Source organism: Triticum aestivum, chromosome 7B (genome assembly GCF_018294505.1).
Source record: "Triticum aestivum cultivar Chinese Spring chromosome 7B, IWGSC CS RefSeq v2.1, whole genome shotgun sequence".
Classification (NCBI taxonomy): Eukaryota; Viridiplantae; Streptophyta; class Magnoliopsida; order Poales; family Poaceae; genus Triticum; species Triticum aestivum.
Genome location: NC_057813.1, coordinates 458394515 through 458408618, shown reverse-complemented (window position 1 = coordinate 458408618; position 14104 = coordinate 458394515).

Below are 14104 nucleotides of genomic sequence, written 5' to 3'. Positions count from 1 at the left end.
ACTTTTGCCTGTAAAGCATTGTAGTGCCTCCTGTGCGGCCATTTATGTATGTATGTATGTATATAACCTGAAAGTTTGTAGTCGTCGGCTTCATCCCCCATGCACATAATGCGGGGATGTTCAATAAAGCGCATAATCACACTTGATCCAACGTCTTGGTCGGTTAAGGAGGTGATAGTGCGACGAACAAGGCAATCAGACTATATAGCTTTAACACTTTCACTTAGCCATAGGAGTTTGACGGTGGGGCTACTATATAGCCCCTGGCGGATCTCGGGTAGGGGGTCCCGAACTGTGCGTCTGAGGCTAATGGTAACAGGAGGCGGGGGACACAATGTTTACCTAGGTTTGGGCCCTCTCGATGGAGGTAATACCCTACTTCCTGCTTGATTGATCTTGATGATATGAGTATTACAAGAGTTGATCTACCACGAGATCGTAGAGGCTAAACCCTAGAAGCTAGCCTATGATTATGATTGTTGTTGTCCTATGGACTAAACCCTCCGGTTTATATAAACACCGGAGGGGGATAGGGTTACACGGAGTCGGTTATAGTGAAGGAAATCTACATATCCGAATTGCCAAGCTTGCCTTCCACGCAAAGGAGAGGCCCACCCAGACACGGGACGAAGTCTTCAATCTTGTATCCTCATAGTCCAACAGTCCGGCCAAAGTATATAGTCCGGCTGTTCGAGGACCCCCTTATCCATGACTCCCTCATGCCCCCCTGCCCCTGTATATAAAGGAGGGAGAGGGAGAGGCAGCCGACCCTAGGGGGGTGCGCCAAGGTGTGGAGTCTTACTAGGACTCCCTAGTCCTACTAGGATTCCACCTCCCATATGGAGTAGGAAAGGGGGAAGGGAGAAGAAGGAAAGGGAGGGCCTTCTCCTAGTCCTAATCGGCCTCCTGCCCAAGGGGGCGCACCAGCCCCTTGTGGGCTGGTGTGCTTCCCTCTTATGGCCCATAAGGCCCATAACTTCCCTCGGGGGGTTCCGGTAACCTCCTAGTACTCTGGAAAAATGCCCGGGTTCGAGAACTATGTAGACATGACCCTACGGGTTCGAGAACTATGTAGACATGACCGAGACATATCTCAGGTTAATAACCAATAGCAGAACCTGGATGCTCATATTGGCTCCTACATACTCTACGGAGATCTTTATCGGTCAAACCGCATAACAACATACGTTGTTCCCTTTGTCATCGGTATGTTACTTGCCCGAGATTCAATCGTCGGTATCATCATACCTAGTTCAATATCGTTACCAGCAAGTCTCTTTACTCGTTCCATAATACTTCATCCCGCAACTAACTCATTAGTCACAATGCTTGCAAGGCTTATAGTGATGAGTATTACCAAGAGGGCCCAGAGATACCTCTCCGAAACATGGAGTGACAAATCCTAATCTCGATCTATGCCAACCCAACAAACACCTTCGGAGACACCTTTATAATCACCCATTTACATTGTGACATTTGGTAGCACACAAAGTGTTCCTCCGGTATTTGGGAGTTGTATAATCTCATAGTCTGAGGAACATGTATAAGTCATGAAGAAAGCAATAGCATTGAAACTGTAACGATCATAAGGCTAAGTTAACGGATGGGTCTTGTCCATCACATCATTTTCCTAATGATGTGATCTCGTTCATCAAACGACAACACATGTCTATGGTTAGGAAATATAACCATCTTTGATTAACGAGCTAGTCAAGTAGAGGCATACTAGGGACACTATGTTTTGTCTATGTATTCACACATGTACTAAGTTTTCGGTTAATACAATTCTAGCATGAATAATAAACATTTATCATGATATAAGGAAATAAATAATAACTTTATTATTGCCTCTAGGGCATATTTCCTTCAGCACATGCATTGGGCTAAGATGGAATCTGCAAACATTTAATTCAAAGGAGAAGACAAGGTAGTATGGGCTCTTGGTTAGATCAGCAATAATGCATATGAGACACACTCATCATTTTCATCCTGGTCTTCTCCTCTCGACCCCCAAAGAAAAGAAAAGAACTTCAAAGAAAAATAAAACTATTTACATGGGGAAGCTCCCAACAAGCAAAAGAAGAACGAGAAATCTTTTTTGGGGTTTCTTTTAAATATTACTACAACTATAAGCATGGAAAGTAAACTAGCTAAAAGCTACAACTAATTTTTTTGGTTTTTCTCAAAGTTTTTCAAACACACAAGAAGAAAGCATGAAAATAAAATAAACTAGCATGGATATTACAACGAAAAAGTACGAACATCGATAACTAGAATGAGTGTGTGAACATAAATGTAATGTCGATGAGAAATACTTACTCCCCCAAGCTTAGGCTTTTGGCCTAAGTTGGTCTATGCCCACAGCTGGCCTGGCGGATATCCAAATTTGTAGTCGGGGTTGTACTAAGATGCAGCAGCTACCGCCTGGAGAGCTACATCTTGGAGGCGAGCCGCCTCCGTCCTCCTCTCATAATCATTTGCCTCCTCCCTGGTTATAAAATATCTCCCGTTTTCCTGAAAGTTAAAGAAAGTAGGAGCAGGAGGAGTAATATGGACAGCACGCCGTCTGTCAAAGATTAGTCAGTACTGGAGGGACTGTTTGTTCCTCTCAAGAAACTGATGGCGAACCATCTCTACTACCTAAAAAACCGTAAGGTTCCCTCTCCCCCCTTACGTCAATCTCTTCGTCAAACCCCCTCCGTTTCGTCGTACGTAGTCCCCCTCCCATCTCGATTGTTTGCACCTTCCTTTCAACCTTTTCCCTGAAAACCAGCCTTAATTACAGGCTTTAATATGTTTCCGTGATCTCCTCCACGATCAGTTTTTTCTCCAGCCTTGGTACCCTGATGCTCAGGCGCCCTCCCCATCTGTGACCGCGATGCGCCTCCCCCATTTAGGAGCAGGACACGCACCCCTAGCTCCAGATGGAACAATCCCCCAATACTACCGGATTGCTTGGATTGCACCGCCACCAGTCCGATCTCCCGTCTGGTCACCTCCGCTTCTCGCCATCTATCTCGTCATGTCATCACAGACGAGCTGCATGGAATACAATCACGTTGGATCTCCACAAACCCCACAGATCCGTCCAAGAACAGCCCCCTCTAGATCCACATCACTTCGGAGGCGAGGACGACCCCGGAACCACCGCACCCTGGCACTCAGTTGCCGGGGCAGGAGCCTACCCCCGTACCACGCCCAGAAGGCAAGGGGCTCCCCGCAACTGCAACTCCATTACATTCCTTAATTGAGGTATTTGTTCTTCAGCTCCTGTCCATATGTCCATGTTTGATTCACTGACAGACAGCTCTTGTACATTAGCACATGATTAGATGAACATGGAGCACACATGAACATGCGTGGATGGACCATGCATGCCCAAAATCACCTCATTCCTTATCCATGAGTATGTCATCATGACCCTCTGTATCAGCTCTAAGATGTACTACAATGGTTACACTAACGGTGCTACTCCATTCACCAAGATGAGGATCAATTTAATGTTTTTCCCTTTCTCTTGATTGTATTGCAAGTCATTTTTCTACACTAAAAGATCACACATTTGATGATGCACCGTACAGTACGTGAAACAATTCAGCCATGGTTTCGTAGTTTGCCGAACTGCCGAATGACTACCAGTATTATTCTATTTATTCGTATTCTTCATGTTTGTTGGAATATTTGAATGAGACAACACTTTGTATCCCAATTAAAAATGTAACTAAAGTGAGATGATTTTAGTTTGTTTGATCCTGGAAAGTGCAGCAAGCCATAAGGCCATGATGCGCAATGAAGGATCTAATTGCGGAGCTACATCAGTTTTCTGTAAGGTGCTTGCTTGCTTCAAGTGTCTACAGGAATTAATGTTCCACTGTATTTGTTTCGTAGATTGTATAAATGCAGAAGCTAAATATTGGATCACCTTTAGCATTAGAGAAAAAGGTTAGGTGTAGATACAACACATTCATTCATGAGAACTAAATATGTTTATGCTGTTGTTAAAAATGTATTATTTTTGTTATTTGTTTTGTGTTATAAAACATATTCGAAAAAATGGATGTTGATTTTCTACCTTATTTCTTATATTAGGAATAATTTAATCACTTAACTAAAAATGTGAAGTATTACTATGATGAACAGATGGATTTGATAGTTTCATATAAAATTAATAAGCAAGATGATGAAATATAGTTGTTTGGGGTGTTGCTGGAGTATAGATTCCATTGTACTACTGCATCCATCTGTGTGTTGTTCTATTACTTTCTCTCACCAGATTCTTGTTATCACTATTGTTCTGTTATAGATGAAATAAAATTAGTAGTTCTATTATTTTCTCTCACCCGATTCTTGTTGTTTTCAGTATTGTTTTTGAAAGACAAGAATATAGTTTCCATTGTACTACTCCATCCATCAATCAAAGAGTTTTGTCCCAGACATATTGTTCTATATACATGAAATAAAACAAAAGGTTTGCCACATTTGAATCGAAGTACATGCAGGGCGAGAGGGCCAAGAGTTGGGAGAGAGGGCCAAGAGGCAAGACAAGGAACCATATTTGCAAATATGTCTGATTTGACCTCTGCCTTGACAGTCTTTTCCGGGACAACGTCGATAGGTAGGTGGCATGTGGTTCTCGTGGATCGCTAGCTTGAGCAATGGAATTAGGGTTTCCGGGTGTGGCTGCCGTGCCAGTAGTGACATAAGCATTGGACTATTGTGCTACGACTCCTACACATGTTTAGGTCTTTTTAGTTGACTTTCATCCTCTGAAGGATAATCTTAGAAAATGGCTTTCCTTTAGATTGTTAAATTATGATGTTCACATGGTTGCAATTGTTGTTGCTTTTATGTCCATTATTCGGATCCCATGCACGAGCAAATGAGCTTGAGGTCCACACATGGGCTGATGAAATATGTATGTCAAAATTACAATAGTAGGTATTAGTTTAACCTGCTCTACTATATTGTAAATGTAAACAAAATTTGCTCCCGTTGCAACGCACGGGCATTGACCTAGTAAAATTATAATCTAGAAAAGCAGGTGGCAAATCAATATCATTTTCATTTATGGCTATGCCGAGATAATCAGCTAAATGAGTTGCATAAATTCCACCAAATAAATCTCCATTTTTACCATTAAGATGTAACCTTCATAAAACAATGGCCCCCAAGTTATATCGTTTATCGCCTAATACCACACTCTTGAGGACACTAATATCTGGGACGCACATGTGACAAAGCTCATCTTCACCGTTAATGCATCTACCTATAAAGAGAGCAAAGTAATGTATGGAAGGAAAATGAAAGCTTCCTATGGTAGCTTGTGTGATATCTCTAGTTTTTCCCATAGTGATGCTAGCAAGGAAATCATTATATTCAATTTGCGAGGTTCACTAAAAATGCCCCACTGTGGGATTTTACAAACAGTGTTAAAATCTTCAAGGTCCATGGTATATGATTTATCATAGAGGTCAAATATAACAGTGTGAGTGTTGCGCTTAGATGTAAAGTTAAACCTCCGACAAAGGAATCAATGAGGTAATAGTATTGGCAGCACTTATCTGATAGAAGTCCTCAAGATCAGCATTACACACATACTCATCAAATTCATACTTGAAACCAGCTTGGATCATAAATTCATCTGATGGCCATTCGCAAGGCCGCACTTGAGCTTCTCTTCGTGGTTCAAGGTCCGGCTCGCATATCGCAGGCCTTGGTTCTTGCTTCCTTGAAGAACCATATTGGTACATTTTCCTAAACATTTTTCTTCCTCCAAAAAATGTCTGAAATTTTTAGTTACTCAAAATAAAAGTGAACCAAACTTAACAAGATTGATAGTAACTACTCCCACAAGTGCCGAAAGGCTATATCATGCATTAAAACTAGGGACATTTACATATGTGCCCCTAACTCGAACCCACTACTCAGATTTGCCCCTAATTTTGAAGCATGCTCAAATTTGCCCCTCCGCCGTTAAGTCACTACTCAGAAATGCCCTTCCGTACAGTACTGTAGCACTTTCCGTCCAATACTGTAGCACTTTCCGTTTGCTACAGTACACATGGACCTTTGACGGTCAAAGGCCTTTGACTGGACGGAAGGGCATTTCTGAGTAGTGACTTAACGGCAGAGGGGCAAATTTGAGCATGCTTTGAAATTAGGGGCAAATCTGAGTAGGTGGTTCGAGTTAGGGGCAGAAATGCAAATGGCCCTTAAAACTACTTTAGACCATACATTGTTCCCTTTGTCATTGGTATGTTACTTGCCCAAGATTCGATCATCGGTATCATCATACCTAGTTCAATCTTGTTACCGGCAAGTATCTTTACTCGTTCTATAATATTTCATCCCGCAACTAACTCATTAGTCACAATGCTTGCAAGGCTTATAGTGATGAGTATTACCAAGAGGGCCCAGAGATACCTCTCCGAAACATGGAGTGACAAATCCTAATCTCGATCTATGCCAACCCAACAAACACCTTCGGAGACACCTATAGAGCACCTTTATAATCACCCATTTATGTTGTGACGTTTGGTAGCACACAAAGTGTTCCTCCGGTATTCGGGAGTTGCATAATCTCATAGTCTGAGGAATGTGTATAAGTCATGAAGAAAGCAGTAGCAATGAAGCTGTAATGATCATAATGCTAAGCTAACGGATGGGTCTTGTCCATCACATCATTTTCCTAATGATTGGATCATGTTCATCAAATGACAACACATGTCTATGGTTAGGAAACATAACCATCTTTGATTAATGACCTAGTCAAGTAGAGGCATACTAGGGACACTATGTTTTGTCTATGTATTCACACATGTACTAAGTTTTCGGTTAATAAAATTCTAGCATGAATAATAAACATTTATCATGATATAAGGAAATAAATAATAACTTTATTATTGGCTCTAGGGCATATTTCCTTCAGTCTCCCACTTGCACTAGAGTCAATTATCTATTTCACATCGCCATGTGATTTAACACCAATAGTTCACATCTGTATGTGATTAACACCCGTAGTTCACATCGCCATGTGACAAACACCAAAAGGGTTTACTAGAATCAATAATCTAGTTCACATCGCTATGTGATTAACACACAAAGAGTACTAAGGTGTGATCATGTTTTGCTCGGGAGAGAAGTTTAGTCAACGGGTCTGTCACATTCAGAGTCGTATGTATTTTGCTTATATTCCATGTCTAGAATGCTCTGCATGGAGCTAGTCTAGCTAATTGCTCCCACTTTCAATATGTATCTAGATTGAGTCTTAGAGTCATCTGGATTGGTGTAAAAGCTTGCATCGATGTAAATCTTTACGACGAACTCTTTATCACCCCCATCACCGAGAAACATTTCCTTAGTGCTCACTAAGGATAATTTTGACCGCTATCCAATGATCTACTCTTAGATCACTTTTGTACCCCCTTGCCAAACTCATGGCAAGGTACACAATAGGTCTGGTACACAACACAACATACTTTATAGAACCTATGACTGTGGCATAGGGAATGACTTTCATTCTCTTTCTATCTTTTGTTGTGGTCGGGCTTTGAGTCTTACTCAATTTTACACCTTGTAATACAGACAAGAACTCCTTCTTTGACTGATCCATTTTGAAATCTTTCAAAAACTTGTCAAGGTATTTACTCATTGAAAAATCTTATCAAGCGTCTTGATCTATCTCTATAGATCATGATGCCCAATATGTAAGCAACTTCACCGAGGTCTTTCTTTGAAAAAACTCCTTTCAAAGTCTCCTTTATGCTTTCCAAAAAATTCTACATCATTTCCGATAACAGTATGTCATTCATATATACTTATTAGAAAGGCTATCACCGCAAGTCTGTATAAAACTATGTGCTTTGATAAACTCATCAAAGCGTATATTCCAACTCCGAGATGCTTGCACCAGTCCATAGTTGGATCGCTGGAGCTTGCACACCTTGTTAGTACCTTTAGGATTGACAAAACCTTCTGGTTGCATCATATATAACTCTTCTTTAAGAAATATCCAGTTAAGGAATGCGGTTTTGACATCCATTTGCCAGATTTCATAAAATATGGCAACTGCTAACATGATTTAGACAGATTTAAGCATCGCTACAGTTGAGAAAATCTCATTGTAGTCAACACCTTGAACTTGTCGAAAACCTTTTTGCGACAAGTCGAGATTTGTAGATAGTAACACTACTACCAGTGTCCGTCTTCCTCTTGAAGATCCATTTATTTAATATGGCTTGCCGATCACCGGGCAAGTCCCCCAAAGTCCTCACTTTGTTCTCATACATGGATCCTATCCCAGATTTCATGGCCTCAAGCCATTTCGCGGAATCTGGGCTCATCATCGCTTCCTCATAGTTCATAGGTTCATCATGGTCTAGTAACATGACTTCTAGAATAGGATCGCCATACCACTCTGGTGCAGACCGTACTCTGGAAGACCTACGAGGTTCTGTAGTAACTTGATCTGAAGTTTCATGATCATCATCATTAGCTTCCTCACTAATTGGTGTAGGAATCACTGGAACTGATTTCTGTGATGGACTACTTTCCAATTCGGGAGAAGGTACAATTACCTCATCAAGCTCTACTTTCCTCCTACTCACTTCTTTCGAGAGAAACTCCTTCTCTAGAAAGGATCCATTCTTAGCAATGAATATCTTGCTCTCGGATCTGTGATAGAAGGTGTACATAACAATTTCCTTTGGATATCCTATGAAGACGCACTTCTCCGATTTGGGTTCGAGCTTATCAGGTTGAAGCTTTTTTCACATAAGCATCGCAGCCCCAAACTTTAAGAAACAACAACTTTGGTTTCTTGCCAAACCACAATTCATAAGGCATCGTCTCAACGGATTTTGATGGTGTCCTATTTAAAGTGAATGCAGCTGTCTCTAATGCATAACCCCAAAACGACAGTGGTAAATTGGTAAGAGAGATCATATATCGCAACATATCCAATAAAGTACGGTTACGACGTTTGGACACACCATTTCACTGTGGTGTTCCAGGTGGCGTGAGCTGTGAAACTATTCCACTTTGTTTTAAATGAAGGCCAAACTCATAACTCAAATATTCCCCTCCACGATCAGATCGTAGAAACTTTATTTTCTTGTTACGATGATTTTCCACTTCACTCTGAAATTCTTTGAACTTTTCTTGTGTTTCATTAAATAGATATACCCATATCTGCTCAAATCATCTGTGAAGGTCAAAAAATAACGATACCCGCCACGAGCATCAACAATCATTGGACTGCATACATCGGTATGTATTATTTCCAATAAGTCACTAGCTTGTTGCATGTTCCGGAGAACGGAGTTTTAGTCATCTTGCCCATAAGGAACGGTTCGCAAGCATCAAGTGATTCATAATCAAGTGATTCCAAAAGTCCATCAGCATGGAGTTTCTTCATGCGCTTTACACCTATATGACCCAAACGGTAGTGCCACAAATAAGTTGCACTATCATTATCAACTTTTCATCTTTTGGCATCAATATTATGTGTATCATTACGATCGAGATTCAATAAACCATCAACATTGGGTGTATGACCATAGAAGGTTTTATTCATGTAAAATAGAATAACAATTATTCTCTGTCTTAAATGAATAATCTTATTGCAATTAACATGATCTAATCATATTCATGCTCAATGCAAACACCAAATAACTTTTATTTAGGTTCAACACTGATCCCGAAAGTATAGGGAGTGTCCGATGATGATCATATCGATCTTGGAACCACTTCCAACATACATCATCACTGCATTCTTAACTAGTCTCTATTTATTCTGTAACTCCTGTTTCGAGTTACTAATCTTAGCAACCGAACAAGTATCGAATACCCAGGGGCTACTATGAATACTAGCAAGGTACACATCAATAACCTGTATATCAAATATACTTTTGTTCACTTTTCCATCCCTCTTTTCCACCAAATATTTGGGGTAGTTCCGCTTCCAGTGACCATTTCCTTTACAGTAGAAGCACTCAGTTTCAGGCTTAGGTCCAGCTTTGGGCTTCTTCATGGGAGTGACAACTTGCTGGCCATTCTTCTTGAAGTTCCCTTTCTTTCCCTTTGCCCTTTTCTTGAAACTAGTGGTCTTGTTTAATCATCAACACTTTGACGCTCTTTCTTGATTTCTACCTTCGTCGATTTCAGCATCACGAAGAGCTCGGGAATCGTTTTCGTCATCCCATGCATACTATAGTTCATCATGAAGTTCCAATAACTTGGTGATGGTGACTAGAGAACTCTGTCAATCACTATCTTATCTGGAAGATTAACTCCCACTTGATTCAAGCGATTATAGTACCCAGACATTCTGAGTACATGCTCACTAGTTGAGCAATTCTCCTCCATCTTTTAAGCAAAGTATTTGTCAGAGGTCTCATACCTCTTGACGTGGGCATGCGTCTGATATACCAATTTCAGCTCTTGGAACATCTCATATGCTCCGTGATGTTTCAAAAACATTTTTGAAGTCCCGGTTCTAAGCTGTAAAGCATGGTGCACAAAACTATCAAGTAGTCATCATATTGAGCTAGCCAAACATTCATAATGTCTGCATCAGCTCCTGCAATAGGTCTGTCACCTAGCAGTGCATCAAGGATATAATTCTTCTGTGCAGCAATGAGGATACACCTCAGATCACGGACCTAGTCCACATCATTGCTACCATCATCTTTCAACTTAGTTTTCTCTAGGAACATATAAAAAACATAGGGAAGCTATAACACGAGCTATAGATCTACAACATAATTTGCAAAATACTATCTGGACTAAGTTCATGATAAATTAAAGTTCAATTAATCATATTACTTAAGAACTCCCACTTAGATAGACATCCCTCTAGTCATCTAAGTGATCACGTGATCCATATCAACTAAACCATGTACGATCCTCACGTGAGATGGAGTAGTTTTCAATGGTGAACATCTCTATGTTGATCATATCTACTATATCATTCACGCTCGACCTTTCGGTCTCTAGTGTTCCGAGGCCATATCTGCATATGCTAGGCTCGTCAAGTTTAACCCGAGTATTTTGCGTGTGCAAAAACTGGCTTGCACCCGTTGTATGTGAACGTAGAGCTTATCACACCAGGTCATCACGTGGTGTCTCGGCATGAAGAACTGTAGCAATGGTGCATACTCAGGGAGAACACTTATACCTTGAAATTTAGTGAGGGATCATCTTATAATGCTACCGCCGAACTAAGTAAAATAAGATGCATAAAAGATAAACATCACATGCAATCAAAATATGTGACATGATATGGCCATCATCATCTTGTGTTCATGATCTCCATCACCGAAGCATCGTCATGATCTCCATCGTCACCGGCGCGACACCTTGATCTCCATCTTAGCATCGTTGTCGTCTCACCAACTATTGTTACTATGACTATCGCTACCGCTTAGTGATAAAGTAAAAAAAATACATGGCGATTGCATTGCATACAATAAAGCGACAACCATATGGCTCCTGCCAGTTGCCGATAACTTTGTTACAAAACATGATCATCACATACAAAAATTTATATCACATCATGCCTTGACCATATCACATCACAACAAGCCTTGCAAAAACAAGTTAGACGTCTTCTACTTTGTTGTTGCAAGCTTTACGTGGCTGCTACAGGCTTATAGCAAGAACCGTTCTTACCTACGCATCAAAACCACAATGATTTTTCGTCAAGTGTGCTGTTTTAACCTTCAACGAGGACTGGGCGTAGCCACACTCGATTCAACTAAAGTTGGATAAACAGACACTCACCAGCCACCTGTGTGCGTAGCACGTCGGTAGAACCAGTCTCGTGTAAGCGTACGCGTAATATCGGTCCGAGCCGCTTCATCCAACAATACCGCCAAATCAAAAGTATGACATGCTGGTAAGCAGTATGACTATTATCACCCACAACTCTTTGTGTTCTACTCGTGCATATAACATCTACGCATAGACCTGGCTCGGATGCCACTGTTGGGGAAGCAGTAATTTCAAAAAAAAATCCTACAATCACGCAAGATCTATCTAATTGATGCATAGCAACGAGAGGGGAGAGTGTTGTCTATGTACCCTCATAGACCGAAAGCAGAAGCGTTTCAATAACGCGGTTGACGTAGTCGAACTTCTTCGTGATCCAACCGATCAAGTACCGAACTTACGGCACCTCCGCGTTCAGCACACGTTCAGCTCGATGACGTCCCTCGTACTCTTGATCTAGTTGATGCCGAGGGAGAGTTTCGTTAGCACGACAGCGTGGCGACACTGATGATGAAGTTACCAGCGCAGGGCTTCGCCTAAGAACTATGACCATATGACCGAGGTGTGTAACTGTGGAGGGGGGCACCGCACACGGCTAAAAGATTAACTTGTGTGTTCTAGGGTGCCCCCTACCCCTGTATATAAAGGAGGGAGAGGGAGAGGCAGCCGGCCCTAGAGGGGCGCGCCAAGGTGCGGAGTCCTACTAGGACTCCCTAGTCCTAGTAGGATTCCACCTCCCATATTGAGTAGGAAAGGGGGAAGGGAGAAGGAGAAGGAAAGGGGGGGCTTCTCCTAGTCCTAATCGGCCTCCTGCCCAAGGGGGGGGGCGCACCAGCCCCTTGTGGGCTGGTGTGCTTCCCTCTTATGGCCCGTAAGGCCCATAACTTCTCCCAGGGGGTTCCGGTAACCTCCCGGTACTCCGAAAAAATGCCCGAACCGCTCGGAACCATTCCGATGTCCAAATGCAACTTCCAATATATGAATCTTTATGTCTCGACCATTTCAAGACTCCTCGTCATGTCTGTGATCTCATCCGGGACTCCGAACAAACTTCGGTCATCAAATCACATAACTCATAATACAAACCGTCATCGAATGTTAAGCGTGCGAACCCTACGGTTTCAAGAACTATGTAGACATGACCGAGACATATCTCCGGTCAATAACCAATAGCGGAACCTGGATGCTCATATTGGCTCCTACATATTCTATGAAGATCTTTATCGGTCAAACTGCATAACAACATACGTTGTTCCCTTTGTCATCGGTATGTTACTTGCCCAAGATTCGATCTTCAGTATCATCATACCTAGTTCAGTATCGTTACCGGCAAGTCTCTTTACTTGTTCCGTAATACTTCATCCCACAACTAACTCATTAGTCACAATGCTTGCAAGGCTTATAGTGATGAGTATTACCGAGAGGGCCCAGAGATACCTCTCCGAAACACGGAGTGACAAATCCTAATCTCGATCTATGCCAACCCAACAAACACCTTCGGAGACACCTTTAGAGCACCTTTATAATCACCCATTTACATTGTGACATTTGGTAGCACACAAAGTGTTCCTCCGGTATTCGGGAGTTGTATACTCTCGTAGTCTGAGGAACATGTATAAGTCATGAAGAAAGCAATAGCATTGAAACTGTAACGATCATAATGCTAAGCTAAAGGATGGGTCTTGTCCATCACATCATTCTCTTAATGATGTGATCTCGTTCATCAAATGACAACACATGTCTATGGTTAGGAAATATAAGCATCTTTGATTAACGAGCTAGTCAAGTAGAGGCATACTAGGGACACTATGTTTTGTCTATGTATTCACACATGTACTAAGTTTTTAGCTAATACAATTCTAGCATGAATAATAAACATTTATCATGATATAAGGAAATAAATAATAACTTTATTATTGCCTCTAGGGCATATTTCCTTCAGCACGTGCATTGGGCTAAGATGGAATCTGCAAACATTTAATTCAAAGGAGAAGACAAGGTAGCATGGGCTCTTGGTTAGATCAACAATAATGCATATGAGACACACTCATCATTTTCATTGTGGTCTTCTCCTCTCGACCCCCAAAGAAAAGAAAAGAACTTCAAAGAAAAATAAAACTATTTACATGGGGAAGCTCCCAACAAGCAAAAGAAGAACGAGAAATCTTTTTTGGGGTTTCTTTTAATATTACTACAACTACAAGCATGGAAAGTAAACTAGCTAAAGGCTACAACTAATTTTTTTTGGTTTTTCTCAAAGTTTTTCAAACACACAAGAAGAAAGCAAGAAAATAAAATAAACTAGCATGCATATTACAACGAAAAAGTATGAACA